The sequence below is a fragment of the Phacochoerus africanus genome, chromosome 15 (genome assembly GCF_016906955.1).
Source record: "Phacochoerus africanus isolate WHEZ1 chromosome 15, ROS_Pafr_v1, whole genome shotgun sequence".
Classification (NCBI taxonomy): domain Eukaryota; kingdom Metazoa; phylum Chordata; class Mammalia; order Artiodactyla; family Suidae; genus Phacochoerus; species Phacochoerus africanus.
In genome coordinates this window covers 135,543,410-135,565,433 of record NC_062558.1, presented here as the reverse complement: position 1 = coordinate 135,565,433, position 22,024 = coordinate 135,543,410, and the positions used below count along the sequence as shown (strand labels likewise).

At 42.9% G+C, this 22,024-nt stretch overlaps 1 protein-coding gene across 1 annotated transcript in view; it reads right to left on the bottom strand.

The window, feature by feature from the left end:
- Positions 1-22,024, bottom strand: part of FANK1 (fibronectin type III and ankyrin repeat domains 1) — a 111,297-nt gene that overhangs the window by 78,349 nt on the left and 10,924 nt on the right. The gene's annotated exons all lie outside the window — the stretch shown is intronic.

Genomic DNA, 22,024 nt, shown 5'->3' with positions numbered 1-22,024 from the left:
GAAAGTGATGAAATCTATCAAAACCGGAATGAATCTCAAGATAATTAGACTTCATGAAAAAGTTGCTCTCAAAAGATCAGACACTGTATGGTTTCATTCATATCATGTTCCTGAAACAACCAAACAATAGAGATGAAGAACGGGTTGGAGGTTGCTGGGGGTGAGGGGGAGAGAACTGTGTCTGTGGGCACAGAACAGCACAGGGATCCTTCTGGCAGACCTCTCCCATGTCTGGACAAAAGCAGTGGTCCTTTATGGGACAAATGCACATAGAACTACACACAGATACATGTGAAAATGGTAAAGTCTGAATAAGATCAGATTGCATCAACGTCAATTTCCTGGTTATGCTACTGGCATACAGTTCTGCAAGATGTTAACACAGAGATGAACTGAGTGAAGAGTGTGTGGGATTCTCTATTTCTTTTTTTTGTTTGTTTGTTTTTTGTTTTTTGTCTTTTCTAGGGCCGCTTCCTGTGGCATATAAAGGTTCCCAGGCTAGGGGGTGAATCAGAGCTGCAGCCGCCGGCCTACACCAGAGCCACAGCAACATGGGCTCTGAGCCGCGTCTGCAACCTACACCACAGCTCACGGCAATGCCAGATCCTCAACCCACTGAGCAAGGCCAGGGATCAAACCCGCAACCTCATGGTTCCTAGTTGGATTCGCTGACCACTGCTCCATGACAGGAACTTCGGGGTCTCTATTTCTTACAACCTCGTATAACTCAACAATTATCCCAATAAAAAGCTGAAAATAAATGTAAGTATAATAACTGGATAACTCAAGAGGAGTTAAGGTAATTAGAGTATTCTAAAGCTCATTGAAGTATCATCCAGAAGAAGGATAACGACTTTAGACACCTGTAACTTAAATATGCATGTTTAGACTGGCATGATGACTACCACTTGAAGAATAGAAGCAAAAACTTTTAACTCCCAAATGACTACAGCAGAAAAAATATCACAACAGAAGGCAAGAAAAGGGGCACAGGAGAACATAAAAGTAGGGCAAATAGCAAGAATCAAGTCAGATGATACAAATGCATACAGACACACATATACACACATATCACACACGCAACTATTATGTACAGAATCCATGTGAAGATACCTTTTACAGGCAAACTGACAAAATGATCCAGTTTAAAATTATTAAATTGCTGGAATCCAATTCCATGCTGTTTCCAAAATCATATCTAATATGTAAAGATACAGAATGACTGAAAATACTACAATAAATAGATAGGTAATACAAACACACAGATCAGTTTAATATAGCTATAGTAACTTTGGTTACAAAGTCGAAAGCACATGGAAATGAAGAAAAAAATCATTGATAAAAAAGTTCAAGTTACAAAGAAGATATATTTTTAAAATCATATGTATTCAAATATAGCCTCAAAAAGTAGCCAAATTTGACAGCATATAGAGAAAGATGCATAATCATGTGGGATTAATATAACGTATTTCTCAGCAAATAGAAAAGGTATAAAGGATTAAAGATTTTAACAAACTTATGAAAAAATATACTCAATGGACACATTAGAACACAAGATCTAACAGTTCCAAAAAAACACTTCAAGTAAATGTGAAAGTTTTCCAAAAAATTAACTGTATACTTGATGGTAAAGCAATTAACAAATTTCGAAGAAGTGGAATAATACAGTTCACAGTCTCTGACAAGAACATAATTAAGCTGACAATGGGAAGCAAAAGGCTAACTAGAGAATTCACATTTTAGAAATTGCATTTGGAGTCGATAAGCAATGAGATGCTGCTGTATAGCACAGAGAACTGTGTTTAGTCACTTGCGATGGAACATGATAGAGGATAATGTGAGAAAAAGAATATATAGAGATATATATATATATATGTTTCTACATATTTGTGTGTGTGTGTATGACCAGGTCACTTTACTGTACAGTAGAAATTGACAGAACACCGTAAATCAACTATAATGGAAAAAATAAAAATCATACAAGAAAAAAAAGAAAAAGAAAACAATAATAAAATAAAAATAGATAATAAATAGTTGCCAACCTGGGGCAAGACTGAAGCTCCTTAAGAGAAAAAAAAAAACTTCGAAATAATCCATAGATCAAAGAAAATTTTAAGAAAAATTACCAGTTCTACATACTAAAGACAATAGGATACAGCTGAATCCATTCTTAAAGGGATATATATAATCTTAAATATGAACACTTGAAAAAAATATAAACTAAGCATTGGTCAATAAATTAGAAATAGAACAAGATAAACTAAAAGAAACAGGAAAGACATAATAGAAATAAAATACAAACACCCTAGTGAATCAACCAAGATAAAACTTGTTTCTTTTAAAAGCACAATAAAATTCACAAACCTCTAGCAAAAATTATTAAGAAAAAGGACAGTAGAAAAATAAACAATATATAAGGGCTGCACTATAGGCCTGAAGACTTTGAAAAGATAAACTGCAATTATGAATAACTTTATGCCAATCGATTTTAAAGTATAGATGAAAAACAAGTATCCAGGAAAAAGCAACATCAAAACTAACTCAAAAGTAGAATTACAAGGCATATTAATTATATTGACCCAGTAGTCAAAAAAAATCTGCCTTTAAAGAAATTTCCAGGCCCAGGTGGCTTCACCAAAAAATTTCATGAAAACATACAAGTTTTTTAAAAATCTAACACTAAAAAATGTTTAAAAATCTAACACAAGCTCTTTCAGAGAATAGAGAAAGAAACACTCCCCAATTTGTTTTATGAGGTTAAAACAAAAACAACCTTGATACCAAAACGCAACAGGCAAGTGCAAGAAAAGTTAGGTCAGCATTATTCAATGCAAGTCAAAAATTGTTTTTAAAGTGTACCGACAAATCTGTGGTACTACCCAAGATGCAGTCGTGGGTGCTACAGCCGGCCGGTCATTTCCACTGATTAAAAGGAAAACTCTCAGAGTTCCCGTTGAGGCACAGTGGTTAATGAATCTGCCTAGGAACCATCAGGTTGCAGGTTCAAACCCTGGCCTTGCTTAGTGGGTTAAGGATCCGGCAATGCCATGAGCTGTGGTGTAGGTTGCAGATGTGGCTTGGATCTGGCGTTGCTGTGGCTGTGGCGTAGGCCAGCGGCTACAGCTCCAATTAGACCCGTAGCCTGGGAACCTCCGTATGCCGCGGGTGCAGCCCTAGAAAAGGCAAAAAGACAAAAAAATAAAATACAAAAATAAATAAAAGGAAAACTCTGGACAAAATATTTTTAAGTGACCTGAGGATTCTAAAAGGTAAATAGCAGGCTGACTGGGAAAAGTCAAAGCCAGAAGGATGATCAGCATGGCAGGTGCAATAGACTGTATTCTGGGTCAAAGCAAACCCTAACAAAGTCCACAAACGGAAATCAAGTAAGTATGTTCTCTGATAACAAAAACTCAAAATCAGTAGAAACATTTCTGGGACTTTGCCAAATATGTGGAAATTAAACAACAGATTTTATGATTCAAAGAGGTGGTCTCAAGGAAATTTAGCAAATACGTAAGTAAATGAACATATAACATCAACTTATCAAAATTTGCCCTTAAAGGGAAAGTTATAGCACCAAATCATTAAATCAGAAAAGAAAAATATTACCAAAGTATCTGCTTTAAGAAAATAAAGAGCAGGAAAAATACAAAGCAAGTAGTAGGAAGATTAACATAAAGAGACTAAGTCAATAAAATTTAAAACAGAAAAAAAAAATCAACAGGTAAATCAATGAAACCCAAAGCTGGCTCTTTTGGAAAACTTTGATAAGCTTCTAGTCAGACTAAACAAGAAGAGAAGGGACAAACACAAATTATCAACAAGAGGAATGAAGAAAGGAACATCATTACAGACCCCACAGACATTAGAAAGTTAATAAGAGATACTAAAAAGAGGAAAAAAGGCTAAATAAAGCCAGTTTCAATTTACCTCTGTCTGATTTCCACAACTATGTTGTGATATTATTGTGTCCTTTTACTAGATAAATTAGAAGATGTTAAAGGTGCATCATATTTAATAAAACATTTTAAAGCTTATCAGGTTCTAGACCCTGACATGACAATGCTTTTTACTCTGAAGAGCTCATGATCTTATCCTACAGACTGACTTCTTCCTAAACACACACATTCTGTAGTTAGAGAATGCTAATAGGATCCTTCAAAGAAATCAACAAAAATTTAAAAAAACAACAACAGTATGCTTATAAATTCTACAAATTAGATTACTTAGATCAACTTCTTAAAAGACAAAGTACTGAAGGAAACCAGAATGTCACCTCAAAACATGCCTCTCTGACATAAAAATCATTTTTGCGATGAAGGCAATTAAGCAGCAGCACACACGGGAAAAGCGCTGTATCTCCACTGTCCCTTTTCTACCAAAGGGCAGGACATAAATGCCTTTACTGGAGAGCCACTGATCAGCTCAGAGATGGCACCAGAGGAATCCATGAACAAACATTACAAGTTTTCCTCTCATACATCTACCTTCCCATAGTTTGCTGCCCTTGAAAGCTAGAAACTCTTTCCTTTCTCCTGCCATTTCTCCACGAAGGTATTGCTCTTTGTTAAAGATGCTCTCTGTAAGCCAGAACTCTAAGCCACCCTAAGTCACTTTGCACTGAGGTTTCTCCTATGTGATGTGTACTGAGAAAGTTAATAAGCTGTTTTTCTCCCATTATCCTTTTTGTTAAAGTGCCCCGGCTGGAAATTTGACATGGACCAGATCAAGTGTTGCTTCCCCGACATGACCAAATTCAGGAAAAAGATAGAGGCAATACTCCTGTATCATTAAACTGAAATAGTATAGCCACTCTGGAAAATAATTTGGCAGTTTCTTATAAAGTCAAACATGTACTGACAATGTGATGCATCAATCCTACTCCTGGGTAGTTACCCAAGTGGAATGAAAAGCTATGTTCATGCAAAAGCCAGTTTGTGAATGTATATAGCAAATTCATTCATAATGCACCAAAAAGGAGAACTATTTCCTGTTCCCACAATGGTGAACACACATATGCCATGCTATTTCCATTTGATGAAATACTACTTGGCAAGAAAAAGGAATGAACCATTGACAAACACAGAACAAGGATACATCTCAGTGGCATTATGCTAGGGAGTTCCCGCCGTGGCTCAGTGGCTAACGAACCCAACTAGCATCCACGAGGATGTGGGTTCGATCCCTGGCCTTGCTCAGTGGGTTAAGGACCCGGCATTGCCATGTGCTGTGGTGTAGGTCACAGATGCAGCTCGGATCTGGCGTTGCTGTGGCTGTGGTGTAGGCCAGCAGCTACAGCTCTGATTCGACCCCTAGCCTGGGAACCTCCATATGCTGCAGGTGCGGCCCTACAAGGACAAAAGACCGAAAAAACCAAAGGCACTATGCTAAGAAAAGTAGCCAGACTCAAAAGGCCACATATTGAACGATTCCATTTACATGACATTCGGAAACGGTAACGCTAGAGGGATGCGGACCAGTGACAGCCAAGGGTCCGAGTGGTTTTACTACCAAAGTGCCACAAGGTAGTTTCTAGAGTGATGGACTGTTCTGTGTCTTTATTACAGAAGTGGCCACACGGCTCTGTGCTTGGCAACGTCATAGAGCAACACACCAAGAAGAGTACAGTGTATAGCACGTAAAATTTTTTTTTTTTTTTTTTGCTTTTTAGGGCTGTACCTGGGTCTATGGAGGTGCCTAGGCTAGGGGTCCAATCAGACAATCAGAGCTACAGCTGCTGGCCTACGCCACAGTCACAGCAACACCAGATCCAAGCCGCATCTGCGACCTACACCACAGTTCACGGCAATGCCGGATCCTTAACCCACTGAGCAAGGCCAGGGATTGAACCCACAACCTCATGGGTACGAGTCAGATTCTTCCTTTCCACCGTGCCACAAGGGGAACTCATGTATATTTAAAAACAAAGTTTAGGAGTTCCCGTCGTGGCGCAGTGGTTAACGAATCCGACTAGGAACCATGAGGTTGCAGGTTCGGTCCCTGCCCTTGCTCAGTGGGTTAATGATCCAGCGTTGCCGTGAGCTGTGGTGTAGGTTGCAGAGGCAGCTCGGATCCCGCGTTGCTGTGGCTCTGGTGTAGGCCGGTGGCTACAGCTCCGATTGGACCCCTAGCCTGGGAACCTCCATATGCCGCGGGAGCGGCCCAAGAAATGGCAACAACAACAACAACAACAATAACAACAACAACAACAACAAAAAGATAAAAACAAAGTTTAAAGATATACTTGCAAACTAAGGCCATGCATATATAAAAAGAATAATGTGAGTTTTGTCTATATCAACAAGGCTTGATTTTACCATGAATCAAAATTATGACAATCAACACATTAGGAGACTAAAGGAGAAAAAAGTTTCATTGCAGATGCATAAAAAGTACCTGATGAAATTCAAAACTTGCTCCATTTTAAAAATTACTAAGCAAACAGGAAGAGAAGGGACCTTCCCTAACCTAATAAAGGAGATCTATCACAAATAAAAGATACCGTTCTTGATGTGAAACACCAAAAGTATCCTCTGAAACTGAAAAGACAAAGACGATCACTGCCAGCACAACGGGTCCTAGCCAGGGCAACAGGGAAAATAAATAAGAAGAAGAACTAGCAATGAAGGAAAAAACTCATATACAGATGATGTGATTATGTACATTGATAACCAAAAAAAAAAAAAATCTAGAGATAAATACTGCGAGTTGGACAGCTAAATGTAAAAGAATGAAATTAGAACATTCCCTAACACCATACACAAAAATAAACTCGAAGTGGATCAAAGACTTAAATGTGTGGCCAGACACCATCAAAGTCCTAGAGGGAAAGAGAGGCAGAACCCTTTTTGACATGAATCACAGCAATATCTTTTTTGATCCACCTCCTAGAGTAATAAAAACAAAAATAAACAAATGGGACCCAATTAAACTTAGAAGCTTTTGCACAGCAAAGCAAACCATCAACAAAAAGAAAAGACAACCAACTGAATGGGAGAAAATGTTTGCAAACCAAGTGACTGACAAGAGATGAATCTCCAAAATAGGCAAACAGCTCATGCAGCTCAATATCAAAAATACAAGCTACCCAAAGGAAAAAATGGCAGAAGATCTAAATAGACATTTCTCCACAGAAGGCATACGGATGGTCAAAAAGCACATGGAAAGATGCTCAACATCACTAATTATTAGAGAAATGCAAATCAAAACTACAACGAGGGACTTCCCGTAGTCATGGCTCCGAAGTAACAAACCCCACTAGGATCCATGAGGATGTGGGTTTGACTCCCAGCCTCGCTCAGGAGGTTAAGGATCCAGCACCACAAAAGAGCAATGGTAGGCATTTATAAGCCTTCCCCCAAAATTTGTTTTATAAATGGGTGTATGTTGGAGACCATGGAAACTGCTGATGCAGTGAACAAATGTGGTGCCTGCGCAAAAGCACAACCACGGAAACAGGCTTATCATCACCTGCACCTGATTTTGCTCATTAACCTATGTCACGTTCTCTAATAAAAGGCACAGGGGCTGAAACCTAGGTGCCTTTGTTCTACTGAACGGAGTGCCTCCTGGTCCCCCTTCTTCTGGATGTAAGAGGGTCTTGAGTATTCTGTTATCCCACACCGTCCCTCTTCCAGGATCTCCCGTGGACCTGCAGCACTGGCCAGGGCAGGTATAAACCCATATTAAGCCTAGTTTTTTAAAAAAAAGACACCCTAACCCCAAAGCCTCATCTAATGTTAGAAAGTATTCATCTACTGATAGCCCTGGCAAAGAGTCTGCAAAATCAATGCTATAAATTTTGTGCCACTGCTGGCACATCATTTTCCAGTGTTTTTTGCTCTCGATCAACAGCAACTGCAGTGGCTGAGCCCAGACTCGGACATACTCTCCACTTATGATCCTTGTTTAACAACATGTGTCAACCATCCCCATTAATCACATAGAGAAACAGACGTGTTTATAGGGCCTTCTACCAAAAAAACAATCACTTCAGGGCGTTTGCACTTATTACCAGGACTACTCCATGAGACAGAAAATTCTTTTTATTAGAAAAAGTTTTATCAAGAGACATGTTTTCAGCCAAAACGAAAAAACTCCCTAGATTTCCTACTTGACAAATCTAGTGAATTCTGATAAGCAGTATAAATGCATTTGGACACCGTACGTATAAAGACGGCTGCAAGGAAACACTTAATCCAGTGTCCTATCCAAGACTGAGCTAATGTACCATCACAGTTTGGAAAGACTCAAACCAGAAATTTCAAAGTTTGGTCTAGATCTTAAACCCAGAAAAAAAGATGAAAAAGTACAAATGATTGTGTAGTCCAAATGATTGCCAATTTCTTCTTCCACATTCTCTATCATATTTCTTAGCTATTGCAGGAAATGCCATTTTATGTTTGACAATGCTACCCAGCAATGAGAAAAAGTGAATTCTAAAACTAATACATTTTTAAAGCCCAGACACAGATTGCAAGAGACAGTAGTTATCTCCTAAATCCATATCCTTCCTGTATTAGGAGATACAGTCTCAGCATCATTTGTGGTGAAAAGAATATACTATTGATTGAAGCATTAACAAAATCTATACTTTTTGCGAAAACTCACGGTCCTTTTTTTTTGGCCACGGAAATTCCCAAGCCAGGGACAGAACCCACACCACAGCACTGACTATATTGGATCCTTAACCCACTAAGCCACCAGGGAACTCTGAAAAGTCATGGTACTCAAAAAGAAAATTACAAGAAGCAGCATAGGCCAAAATGAATTTTAAAAAGTCACACTGGGTGGTAAAGCAAAGCATCAAGAAGGAGCGGCCCCACGAGAATTCATACAATTACAAAAGTCAAATCATACAGCCTTGGGGTTGGTTAAAAAGTCAAGTCAGACAGAAGAAACCAGACAACAATCAATTTCAGTGGAAAAACTCACTTGAAGGTTTACCACCAACCTCAGAGCAATGCATCACATATGCAGGGTAAGGAGTCTACAGCAGCTGTGGGCAGAAGCTGGAGCAGGGGCACAAGAGATGGAAGGAAGGGAGGGGTCCAGCAGAATCCCGGCCAGAACAAAATCTCTCCCAGCTAAGGTGGTGAGGGTCGACTGGGTTTGCACGCCTTTGACCCACTTCAAACCCTCTGTGTTCCACCAAGAACTGACCCTTTCTCAACACCATGGTTCTCAAACCCAACAACAGGAGAGCCGCAGCCACCAAGAGCTTGAGGGGCTGGCCTGTCTTTTCTCCTCAGGAGACAACCTTCCTGAAGGTCGGCAGAGGCAAAGGACACTTCTCACCTCTGAGGTTTTCTAGTTCTTATTTTTGACACTCGACAACTCCCTATGTTAATGATATTCGAAGTTTCCTCCTGACTGAATGTCCCATGGCCAACTATCCCATAGCGATCCCATAGCTAACTCCCAGTTCTCTTTAGTAAACAAAGATTCATCTTGGAAACTGCAAATTCCTTCCCTTTCCTACTGATTTAGTTTTTTGTTTTGGGTTTGTGTTTTGTTTTTGGCTGCACTCCCAACATATGGGAAGTTCCCAGCCAGGGATTGAATCTGAGTGATGGCTGTGACCTGAGCCACAGCAGTGACACCAGATCCTTAACCCACTGAGCCACCAGGGAACCCCCAAAGTTTACCATTCCAACCACTGTTGTGTGGACAATTTAGCGGCACTAAAGACATTCGCATGTGCTACAACCATCAGCCCTACCCACCTCCAGAACTTGTCATCGGGTTAAATGAAAACCCTGTACCCATCCACTGAACAACAGCCTCTTCCCACCCCTACCCCCGTCTTAGGCGCTGGCAAGCACTACTCCACTTTGCATCTATGAATTTGATGACTTCAGGTAAGGGGTATGAAAATAAATTTCTAGGCCCCAGATGGAGCCACTCCTGCTGGGATTCCAGGTTGGCACATGGACTTTTTCACGTTACTGTAAATGTTCTGCTTGACCAGATCTGTGGTATAGCCAATTAGCCAATCCCACTCTGGGCTCTACGCGGATTTCCTCATTCCCGAGGTTTCAAAATAAGGTCAGAAACGCACCCCTGGCCAAGCATGTTACTGCGGCCAACTCTATACAACTCACTCTCGCCCACCTGCCCTGGGGAGAAGCATGCCACTGCTGTGAAGCACTGTACCCCCAACCCATGGGTTTTCTCTCAATCAAGACAAGATTGTTACTAAACTGATGTTTTTTGGTCATTTGACAGTGGAGTCCTACAGTATTTGTCCTTTTGTGGTTTTTTAAATTTTTTTCCATTACCGTTAGTTTAGAGTAGTCTGTCCATTTTCTTCTGTACAGCAAAATGACCCAGTCACACACACATATAGTATTTGTCATTTGGCTAGTTTATTTCATTTGGCATAATGCCCTCAAGGTTCGGCCATGTTGCAGCCTGTATCAGAAATCCTTGCCTTTTTAAGGTCGAGTAGTATTTTCTCTGCTCATGTGTCGATGGACATGGGTCACTTCCACCTTTGAAAGTGAATAAGCAAATGGCAAGTGTTTTAACCAGATTTTTTTTTGTACCAAAAATACAGATTAAGCAATAAAAATAATTTGTTCCTGGCTCACAGAAAACGTTCTCTTTGTAGAAGATCTTCATAAACCTGTCTCCAAGGCACACAGATAGCTTCCACTTTCTATTGGTGGAAATCCTATTTAAGAGTTCTCTTTAGGAGTTCCCATCGTGGCTCAGTGGTAAACGAATCCGACTAGGAACCATGAGGTTGCGGGTTCAACCCCTGGCCTTGCTCAGTGGGTTGAGGATCCGGCACTGCCGTGAGCTGTGGTGTAAGTTGCAGACTCGGCTCAGATCCTGAGTTGCTGTGGCTCTGGTGTAGGCTGGCGGCTACAGCTCCGATTAGACTCCTAGCCTGGGAACCTCCATATGCCGCAGAAGCAGCCCTAGAAAAGGTAAAAAGAAAAAAAAAAAGAGAGAGAGAGAGTTCTCTTTAGGAGTTCCTGCTGTGGTGCAATGGGTAAGAATCCACCTACAGCAGCTCAGGTCCCTGTGGAGGCAAGGATTTGATCTCTGGCCTGGAGCAGTGGGTTAAAAGGATCCAGTGTTGCTGCAGCTCAGATTCCATCCCTGATTCAGGAACTTCCACATGCCACAGATGTGGCCAAAGAAAGAGTTCTCTTCACCTTTACAGACTCCCCAGAGTTGCAAAATAGCTCAATAAACCACAAGGGAAAAAAGAAACTGCTAATCGCAAACAAACAGTTATTACCACCCGTCAAGTTAATACAAAGAGCAACCCAAAAGCTGAAAATGTCAAGTGCAATTTATGCTTCAACAGGACAACTACGTATGGTTCAGATTACACTGTTTCAGGTTTTCTAATTCAGCCTTGCATTGCCTTTCATTTATTTTAAGTTGAAAAGGACAGCCTGCTTCGCAGATGCTAACGATTCTGGCCTATGAATGTGCAAATGACCTGTCTGGGGAGAGGCAACCCTCCCTCCACGTGGTCAAGCCACTTGGGCATCATTTTCAGGACTATTTCAATGTTTCTCATCTATAGATATGGCTGTTCTTTGAATCCACTTTCAACTGGTTGTAACATGTTACTGGTTATTTCATTAATTAAATATTTAACACATTTATATGTATGTATGTATATATACACACACACACACACACACACACATCGAGTTTTAATTGCACCGTTTTTTGACAAAATACTTAATAGAATGGGTGAGTTAATTCTGTGCTACTCCAAGTATGGCTTGTGGAAGCGCAGCCTGGGCATCCCCCGGATGCTTTTGTTGGGAATGCAGAAACCTGGGTCCCTATCAGAAGCACTAAGTGTAAACAGGACATACTGAAGTTAGAGCCATGGTAGGTTAACACTCATCACTGACCTCACGCACGGCCTGGAGGACGGACCTACCAGCCTCCCCCATTCTGTCCTGCGATCTTCCCAGTGCTTCCTGCCTCTGCCTCCCTCTCACCAAGCCTCCCTCCCAGTGGATGCAAAGTTCATTGCTAGAGACCTTCCCATTTCAGGTCCAAGCCCAACCCCACCCAGAGGTCCCCAGACCACACCTCTGGTCGCCAAAACCCACCTCCCTGCCCTCCTACAATGAATAGAAGCTTCAGGAAGTAGAAGTGAACTCAGAAAGACCCAGGCCTCAGATAAGCATTCAACATGTATCCTCTCAAATTTGTTTGGGGCAGGAGTGGAGCTCAACCATACCCGGCAAAAATCTTCTTCCTTATACTTAATTGCTCTTGCTAGAGAGAATTGAAGTCTTCTCCTTAAGGGAGAAAGAGTGAAAATACTTAAGAAACAGCCTTGAGTCAGCCTTTCTTAATCCATCTCTCTACGGGGTTGCTGTATCTTGAGGTTTCCAGTGCCACCTCATTTTCAAGTCTTTCATTTCCTTATTCAACCATACTTGAGAGCCTACCCAGTATTGGCCTTGGGAACATGTGGAGACACAGGTGAACAGGCAGGGTTGGGTCCTAGCCTCCTGTTGGCTTATGGGTTAGTTAAGGATGGGTGTGGAATGCAGAACTTCCCACATAAAAAGAGATGGCACATGTTTAAAAATACACAAAGGGATGCACAACAAACTTTTGGGCAAAGAAAACGCAATTCTGGAGTTCCTGGTGGCCTATCGCTTTAAGATCCATTGTTGCTGCTGTGGTTCTGGTCACTGCTGTGACTCAGATTCGATCCCTGGCCGGGCAACTCCCGAATGCCATGGGCGAGGTAAAAACAGCAACGAAAAAACATAATGTCAATCTAGAATGTGATGTCTCAAAAAAACTGAAGATGCTTTTACATATTCTAGGTTGGGGGGGGGGGGACTCCTGTCTGTAGAAGGTAATTTTTCTGAGGGCAAGAGCCGTATTCCATACTATAATGGATACCAGGGAGCTCAGCATAGTCCCAGCAGTAACAAGTGAGAGCAAATATTTGAATCATTATACTAAGAAGTGGCTTCGGGTAGAGACTCCCCATGTGCCCCACTGCTCTTGTGGAAAGATGGGTGTGTCCTCATCTACCCATTAACTCCCTCTTTTTGTGGTTCTTCTTAGACACCCTTTCAGACTATCAGTCTGGGTTCACATTATCTGTCTTCTTCCAGACCTTGTTTCGTGCTTTATGTCAAGGGTTTTCATGTGAACTGCATGGTCGTGAACCATCCAGGCACCGCCACAGTGGACTCAGTTCACAAGTATCTCATTTAACCCTCATAGGAAGCTTACAAGACAGGGCTCAGCATTCCGCCCCCACCACCCCCGGCCAAGACCTGGGAAGCAGAGACACCCCCGAAATCCTAGAGCTGGTCAACGGTAACCCAGGCTTGCCCAGTTCCAAAGCCCATCTCGGCTGCCTTGCCTCACTGCCTTGTTGCTACCACCATCTTGTAAATTTGCTCTTATCAAAAATGAACACACAAGTCAACAGTGCCCTTGGAAAGTAGTGATGGCAAAGGACTATTATGAGAGGAGAAAGCTTTAGTAGAACAGCGGTGGCAAACTAGCCTGACTCATGCGAAGCTTCCAGTAATCAAGTGAACATCTGACAACTGATTAGTGAATGAGGCACCTGCAGAGCCAGCCCTGCGGACGGGGTCGGCTGCATAGATGTGCCTTCCTGGCAGAGCCCAGCCTAAGCGTCGTGCAGAATGGGAACCAGTCAAAATGTGGACATGGGATCCGAAAAGGATGGAGAACGACCAGACTATCTCTTCATCATTCTGTTGGAAATTTCAAATCATTTTGTGGGATATTTCTGTCAATTACCAATTCAGAAGAGCAAGGAGGCAAATGGTACATGTTTCTCTTAAATGGCTGCCCTGTTTTGTATCCTTTTTCCTTTTCAGGAAACAAATTTGATAATTGGCCTTGTTGTCAGGTTTTTTTTTTGTTTTATTTTCTTCCTCCATGATTGACTACATTTGATTTGTTAAATTCCACGGTTTTTTTTGGAAGTTCTTAATCCTAAACTCATACTCTAACATTGGTTCACATTAAAGCTAAAGAAAAAAAACTTTTTAGCTAACAGTTCAAATTATTAACCAGGATACTTTTCAGAACTTTTACTATGTTTTTAAATTAAATTTCAGGAAAAAAAAAAAGGTTACATTATAAACAGCAGCAACTAGTCTAAGTCTACAATGTTTTTAAGAGGGTGAGAGTGTTTTCTTTCCCTGAATTATTATGATCTCAAAAAAAGCAAATTAAGATGCTGAAAACTAGAAGAAAAATGTTTTTTAAAAGATGCTGGCAGGAGTTACTGTCTTGGCTCAGCAGAAACTAATCTGACTAGTATCCATGAGAACGCAGGTTCAACCCCTAGCCTTGCTCAGTGGGTTAAGAATCCAGCATTGGCGTGCGCTGTGGCCTAGATCACAGACACAGTTCTGATCTGGAATTGCTGTGGCTGTGGCGTAGGCTGGCAGCTGTAGCTCCGATTAGACCCCCTAGCCTGAGGACCTTCATATGCAGCAGGTGTGGCCCTAAAAAGACAATTTAAAAAAAAAAAAAAAAAAAGAGAGAAAGAGAGAGAGATGCTAGCAATGCAAATGAGAAAACAGGAATGGAGCTATAACTCTAGACCAGACTGAGGAGAGAGGAGGAAGGAGGTGGCAGACATTGCCATTTGTCTTCTTCTTCACTGGAAAAGCAGTTAGGTCAGCTTCTGGAGCAGCTGTTAGTCCTTGAACAAGGTCAACAAACAGGTTTTATCTCATGCAAATAATTGCTAAGGACTGGCCAGGCCCCAGCGGCGTTCATCTTAGCACGAAAGGGCTGCAGTCAGAGGCAGGGTGGAGCTGCATAGAAGCTGTGTTTGTTGATCCCACCCTCTATCCAACCAACAGCAAAAAATGACCCAGCATTACCAGGCAACCATCTCTTAGCTCTCCACTCACCAATGATGGCGATTACGTGGCTATTTTAGCCCCAAACATCTTGTTTTCGAACCAGAACTTGTCAGAGAGAAAGATGGATACCACAGATTCTACATTTCTTATCCATGCCTTTGGATACTGTCAATGAAAACAGTCAATCAATAATCTATTAACACGTTTTATCTGAGCCAAACTAGGGAGGAGCCCAGAAACCTGCTTCCCGGACTGCTCTGAGAAATTACTTGGAAGAAGCATGGTTTCCAGCACAATTGTATATCTTGTCAGAGCCAAGAACAAGTAAAGGATACATTTCAAGGAAACAAAACTCACAGATCAGCAGTACACAGCAAGTCAGCCTGGCCTTGCACCTGGGAAGGGAGGCTCAGCATCACAAGAGTCCCAGCATCAGAGTCCAAGGAGACGAGACGTGTCATCCTTATTTTTAACATGGACATGCTGCACTTTTGGTCTGTGTGTCCTTTGCTCCAATAATTAAACCAGATGTACAACGTATGTTGAATAGGCCACAAACAGCCTACTGTATTTAGCACAAAATTCAAGTTACCTCATGTTTAAGCCAGAATGACATCCCTATAACTTCGTCTGAACGTTTCTTTCATCAATAGTTATTTCCTTTTCCTGTTCTACCGGGAGAACCCACTGTACGTGTGGAAGGGGACACAAAAGGACACAAGGACACAACGCAGGGCCAAGGAGAAAGAAGCACCTAATCCTGACTTTGAAGGATACTCTAAACATGTTGTGCAGATGAGGAAAATCTGCTAGTAATGAGCTTGTTCTAGGAACCGTAGATTTTTCACTAGCAGAGTGGCAAAACTCCAGAAGTTAGATAACGCATGTGTTGGGGAGGCTGTGGAAAGAAAGGCGTAACATTGCTGGTGGGAATGGAAGTTAACCTAAGTCCTATGGGAAGGTGTTATCAAACTGACACTGCCTTCCACTGGGCAATTCCACAGGTAGCTATGTATTCTACAAATATACTAGCTCAAACCCAAAGTCAGGGTCACAAAGTTACTGCAACATTGTTTACAATGGTTTGTAACAAGAACTGCCCTGGTTCCTAACAGCGGCTGAAACGGACTGGTACAGAGTAGCATAAGACAACAGGAGTTTATTATCTTACAGTTCTGGAAGTCAGAGGTCCAAAATGAGTCTCACCCAACGAAAATCAAAGACTGGCTCTTTTGGGGTGCTCTCAGGGAGAGTCCATTTCCCAGCATTTTCCAGCTTCTAGAGGCGTCTCACCTTCCTCAGTCCCTGACCTTACACCGCTCCAGCCCCCACGTGCATCCTCACACCATCCCGCCTTCCCTCTTATAAGGACGCTTGTGGTTAATTGCATTGGGTCCACCTGCTTAAGAAAGGGCAGGCCCCCCAGTTTACCATCCTTAACTTAATGCATCTGCAAAGCTCCATTTGGCCTGAAAGGCAACCTATTCACAGGTCCTGGGGATTGGATACAGGCATCTCCTGCTCAGCCTATTACAACAGCAAGAGACAGGAAACAGAATGTCTGTGGGTAGTGGACTGGTTAAATACATTCGGTAAATTTATACAATGAAACACTACACAGTTGGTTTAAAAAAAAAATGAGAAAACTCCTTATGGACTAAACAGAAAGCTTTCCAAAATAGGTGAGAAAAATCAAAGTGGAGAACAGAGAAAGGAACGTAGTATGCAAAACTGGCTCTTATTTACGTTTAAACATTTAAACATTTAAACTGTCTCTGGAACTGACGCCTCGGAAACTAGCAAAGGTGGCTGCCTGCAGGGCTGGCCCTGGGGGCGTGTTACAGAATGAGGAGACTTTACTACCAACTCTTCTATAAAACTTTTAATTCTTGAAACTTGTAACTATATTACTTAACCCAAAAGTACAGTCATAGACTCTAGGAAGAAGGAAAAGGAAGCAATGTGCAGAAGGAGTTCTAGATGCGAGAGGTCGGGGCAGGCTGGAGTCTCACCAGAGTCCCGGTACCAGGTACAAGATGCATAACTAATTACTCCAAACTTCGTGGCTTAAACAATTATCTCAGGTGTTTGAGGGTCAGGAAGCCGGGACTGGCACGGGGCATGGCTCAGGGTCTCTGGGGAGGGAGTCAAGTTGTAAGCTGGCCGGCCCTCACCTCAGGGCTTCGCTGAACCTGGAGAATGTGCCACACGCTGGCTCACTGAGCTGTGGGCAGGACTGTCCTGCTGGTTCTTGGCCAGAGGCCTCTGTCCCTCACCACGTGGGCCGTCCCACAGATGCTGAGTGTGTTCGTGTCGTGGTAATGGGCAGGTGGTCGGAAAGAGAGAGAGAAACTGAAGAGCAGCCCAAGACAGAAGCCCCAGGCTTTGACAACCGAATCCAAGGAGCGAGGTCATCACTTCTGTCATATGCCGCTGGCCACTCAGACCAACTTGGGCACGATGAGGCAGGGGACAGGAGGGGTCACTGGGGGCCACTTTAGAGCAGTGGGGAGCAGGGGAGGGCAGGGCTCTGGTGAGTCAACCTGAGTAAAGGAATAAAACCGTGAATGACTGTAGGGAGTGTAGAAGGCAGCACAGAGACAGGCCTAATTAGCGTCATAAATGTGCACTAGGAAGCGGTGGGAAAACAAGACAGGGAGAGGAGTTCCCTGGTGGCTCAGCAGGTTAAGGACCTGGTGTTGCCACTACTGCGGCTTGGGTCGCTGTTGTGACATGGGTTCAATCTCTGGCCTGAGAACTTCTGCATGATGTGGGTGTGGCCAAAAACATTTTTAATAAAGAGAAACATATATATGGAGAATGACATTTGGCCCAATTACAAGCCGCTGACTCACTATACTTGCCATGCCCTGGGCCTAAGCTGAAAAACACTCTCTTATCCCACTGAAATTATTTCATATATGTCAGGTTCCCTCCTTCGCTAGGAGGAGATTTTTTTTTTTGTCTTTTTGTCTTTTTGCCTTTTCTAGGGCCGCTCCTGCAGCATACGGAGGTTCCCAGGCTAGGGGTCGAATCAGAGCTGTAGCTACCGGCCTACGCCACAGCCACAGCAACTTGGGATCCGAGCCACATCCGCGACCTACACCACAGCTCACGGCAACGCTGGATCCTTAACCCACTGAACAAGTCCAGGGATCGAACCCGCAACCTCATGGTTCCTAGTCGGATTCGTTAACCACTGAGCCACGACGGGAACTCCTAGGAGGAGTTTTCTTAGGAAGAAGGGCAAGGCTTTCATTTCCACACTACCTACCACCCCACACCCACAGCCACACGGGAGGAAGCACTTCGTTGTGGCTTAAGCAACACAAGTTGACTGGCTCTTGTAGCACAGTCCTGACAGCCTTGAGAAACTAATCTTTCTCTTCTCAACAGAGATTCCTCAGCTGGTAATTCCACTGCATTCCAGAAAAATCAGTCTCTTCCTTTTCAGATGCACCAGTGACATTGTATCAAAATATCACACAGAGCCGGTATCAGGGGCCTCCAATAGGAGGCAGTAAAAGGGACACAACAGCACTGATAACGTTACATTCCTTGTGAAAATATTTGACTTAAAATGTCTTAGGGCAACAATCAGGCAAATCTAGACGAAACATTCTATAAAGACACTTGGCCGCTTCAAAAATGTCAGTGGCAGAGTTCCCGTCACGGCTCAGTGGTTAGCGAATCCGACTAGGAACAATGCTGTTGTGGGTTCGATCCCTGGCCTTGCTCAGTGGGTTGAGGATCTGGTGTTGCCATGAGCCATGGTGTAGGTTGCAGATGTGGCTCAGATCCCAAGTTGCTGTGGCTCTGGCGTAGGCCGTCAACTACAGCTCCAATTTGACCCCTAGCCTGGGAACCTCCATGTGCCGCAGGAGCGGCCCAAGAAATGGCCAAAAAAAGACAAAAAAAAATGTCAGTGTCATGAAAAAAAAGAAAAAAAAATATGGGAGATTAGCCCAGGTTAAAAGAAGACAAAAGGAATATGACAATTAAATGCAGTGTGTAATTCTGGCTTTGGTTCTGGTCATTTGGAAAGAACAAACGACAGCCATAAAGGCTGTTATTAAGGCAACAGGGAAAATATGAACAGGGAGTAAGTATTAGATAATATTCCCAATTAATGCTAAGGTTGGGGGATGCATTCATTGGATGGTGACTCCATAGCTGAAGTGTTGTGATATGTTCAGCTGCTTTCAAATGGTGCGTGTGTGTGTCCAGGAAGTGGGTGGGGGGAGATGACGACAAAATGATCATAAGAGAGTGTGAGTGGAAAGAGAAATCCACTGCAGCCAAATGTAAACAATCAGTCTCTGTGAAGGTCATCCAGGTGTTCTCTGTGCGACTTTGAACTATTCTATAGCCCTGAACATGCCCTGCATGAAGATGTCCATCTCCATCCGTGTCTGTGTACACATGCCCCGTGTTTGCAGTTACATCTTCATCTGTGTACACATGCCCCGTATTTGCAGTTACATCTTCACCTGTGTACACATGCCCCGTATTTGCAGTTACATCTTCACCTGTGTACACATGCCCCGTATTTGCAGTTACATCTCCATCTGTGTACACATGCCCCGTATTTGCAGTTACATCTTCATCTGTGTACACATGCCCCGTATTTGCAGTTACATCTTCATCTGTGTACACATGCCCCGTATTTGCAGTTACATCTCCATCCGTGTCTGTGTACACATGCCCCGTATTTGCAGTTACATCTTCATCTGTGTACACATGCCCCGTATTTGCAGTTACATCTCCATCTGTGTACACATGCCCCGTATTTGCAGTTACATCTCCATCTGTGTCTGTGTACACATGCCCCGTATTTGCAGTTACATCTTCATCTGTGTACACATGCCCCGTATTTGCAGTTACATCTGTGTACACATGCCCCGTATTTGCAGTTACATCTCCATCTGTGTCTGTGTACACATGCCCCGTATTTGCAGTTACATCTTCATCTGTGTACACATGCCCCGTATTTGCAGTTACATCTTCATCTGTGTACACATGCCCCGTATTTGCAGTTACATCTTCATCTGTGTACACATGCCCCGTATTTGCAGTTACATCTTCATCTGTGTACACATGCCCCGTATTTGCAGTTACATCTCCATCTGTGTCTGTGTACACATGCCCCGTATTTGCAGTTACATCTTCATCTGTGTACACATGCCCCGTATTTGCAGTTACATCTCCATCCGTGTCTGTGTACACATGCCCCGTATTTGCAGTTACATCTCCATCTGTGTACACATGCCCCGTATTTGCAGTTACATCTGTGTACACATGCCCCGTATTTGCAGTTACATCTCCATCTGTGTCTGTGTACACATGCCCCGTATTTGCAGTTACATCTTCATCTGTGTACACATGCCCCGTATTTGCAGTTACATCTTCATCTGTGTACACATGCCCCGTATTTGCAGTTACATCTTCATCTGTGTACACATGCCCCGTATTTGCAGTTACATCTTCATCTGTGTACACATGCCCCGTATTTGCAGTTACATCTCCATCTGTGTCTGTGTACACATGCCCCGTATTTGCAGTTACATCTTCATCTGTGTACACATGCCCCGTATTTGCAGTTACATCTCCATCCGTGTCTGTGTACACATGCCCCGTATTTGCAGTTACATCTCCATCTGTGTACACATGCCCCGTATTTGCAGTTACATCTCCATCTGTGTCTGTGTACACATGCCCCGTATTTGCAGTTACATCTTCATCTGTGTACACATGCCCCGTATTTGCAGTTACATCTCCATCTGTGTCTGTGTACACATGCCCCGTATTTGCAGTTACATCTTCATCTGTGTACACATGCCCCGTATTTGCAGTTACATCTTCATCTGTGTACACATGCCCCGTATTTGCAGTTACATCTTCATCTGTGTACACATGCCCCGTATTTGCAGTTACATCTTCATCTGTGTACACATGCCCCGTATTTGCAGTTACATCTTCATCTGTGTACACATGCCCCGTATTTGCAGTTACATCTTCATCTGTGTACACATGCCCCGTATTTGCAGTTACATCTTCATCTGTGTACACATGCCCCGTATTTGCAGTTACATCTTCATCTGTGTACACATGCCCCGTATTTGCAGTTACATCTTCATCTGTGTCTGTGTACATATGCCCCATATTTGCAGTTACAGAGAGCACAAGACCAGCCACCTATTCATGTAGGTACAGAGCTCCAGAGGGCTCATGCATGTCTTATACAGCAATTATTATGCCTTTCAAGATCTGAAAAGCCTACCTCGCCATCCATAGCGGGGAGAGCTACTGACCCTAAACAGACTGCCCGTAGGTGCCTGAGCCACGGAAAGCAGGAGGCAGACCTTCTGTGACGTGGACGTGTTCCAAATACTCCAAGTCCAAGGTTCACTGGAATCACACTGTTACTGCACTAAACCCGGAAGTTCTGTCCTGAACTCTCATATTTGATCTTTAACGCTGCAAAGGACAAAGCTGCCTTTCAGTTCACGGTATCAAGAGGGCCAGCTCAGAGAACACTGCCGCGTAAGTGAACACTCCCCGGGCCGCAGGCTATGATGCCACTGCTCCGACTCCTAAGTCAGCCTCATGCTTAGGACTATACGGTAAATTGGGCTGCAAGTCACTCTCACCTCCCTGACCAAAAGGCGAGAGCACCGTGGCTGCCTCATGTCTTAATGTCACTGTGCCTGACGCATCCATGTAAAAGATTTCGTCAGGTTCAATGTGGGGCTGTCTCACCTTGGAGGACAAGAAAGCAGGCACAGGTGCAGAGATTGCCTAAAGACTAGTGGCATCATGATTTTACTCGAGAAATGGGAAGGCAGCAGAATCGATTTAGAGAGAGTTTAGGTTTGAAATGCTCTAAATAAAAGAAAAGCAGGTAATTTAACACTGGTTGGGAAGGCCTGGCTGCAATAATGCTTTGGTTTTTAGCAGTACTCATCTTTGTCACTTTAAGGCAGAAAAAGCAGTTGAGTCATTAAAAAAAAAAAAAAGTCCCTGCTTCTCTGAATAGATCTTAGAAGAAACTCAGTGAAAAGTCAGTCCAGGTCCTATTGTGCAGTGCAGGAAACTATATCCAATCTCCCAAGATAAACCATAATGGAAAAAGAATATTTTTAAAAGAATGTGTACATGTG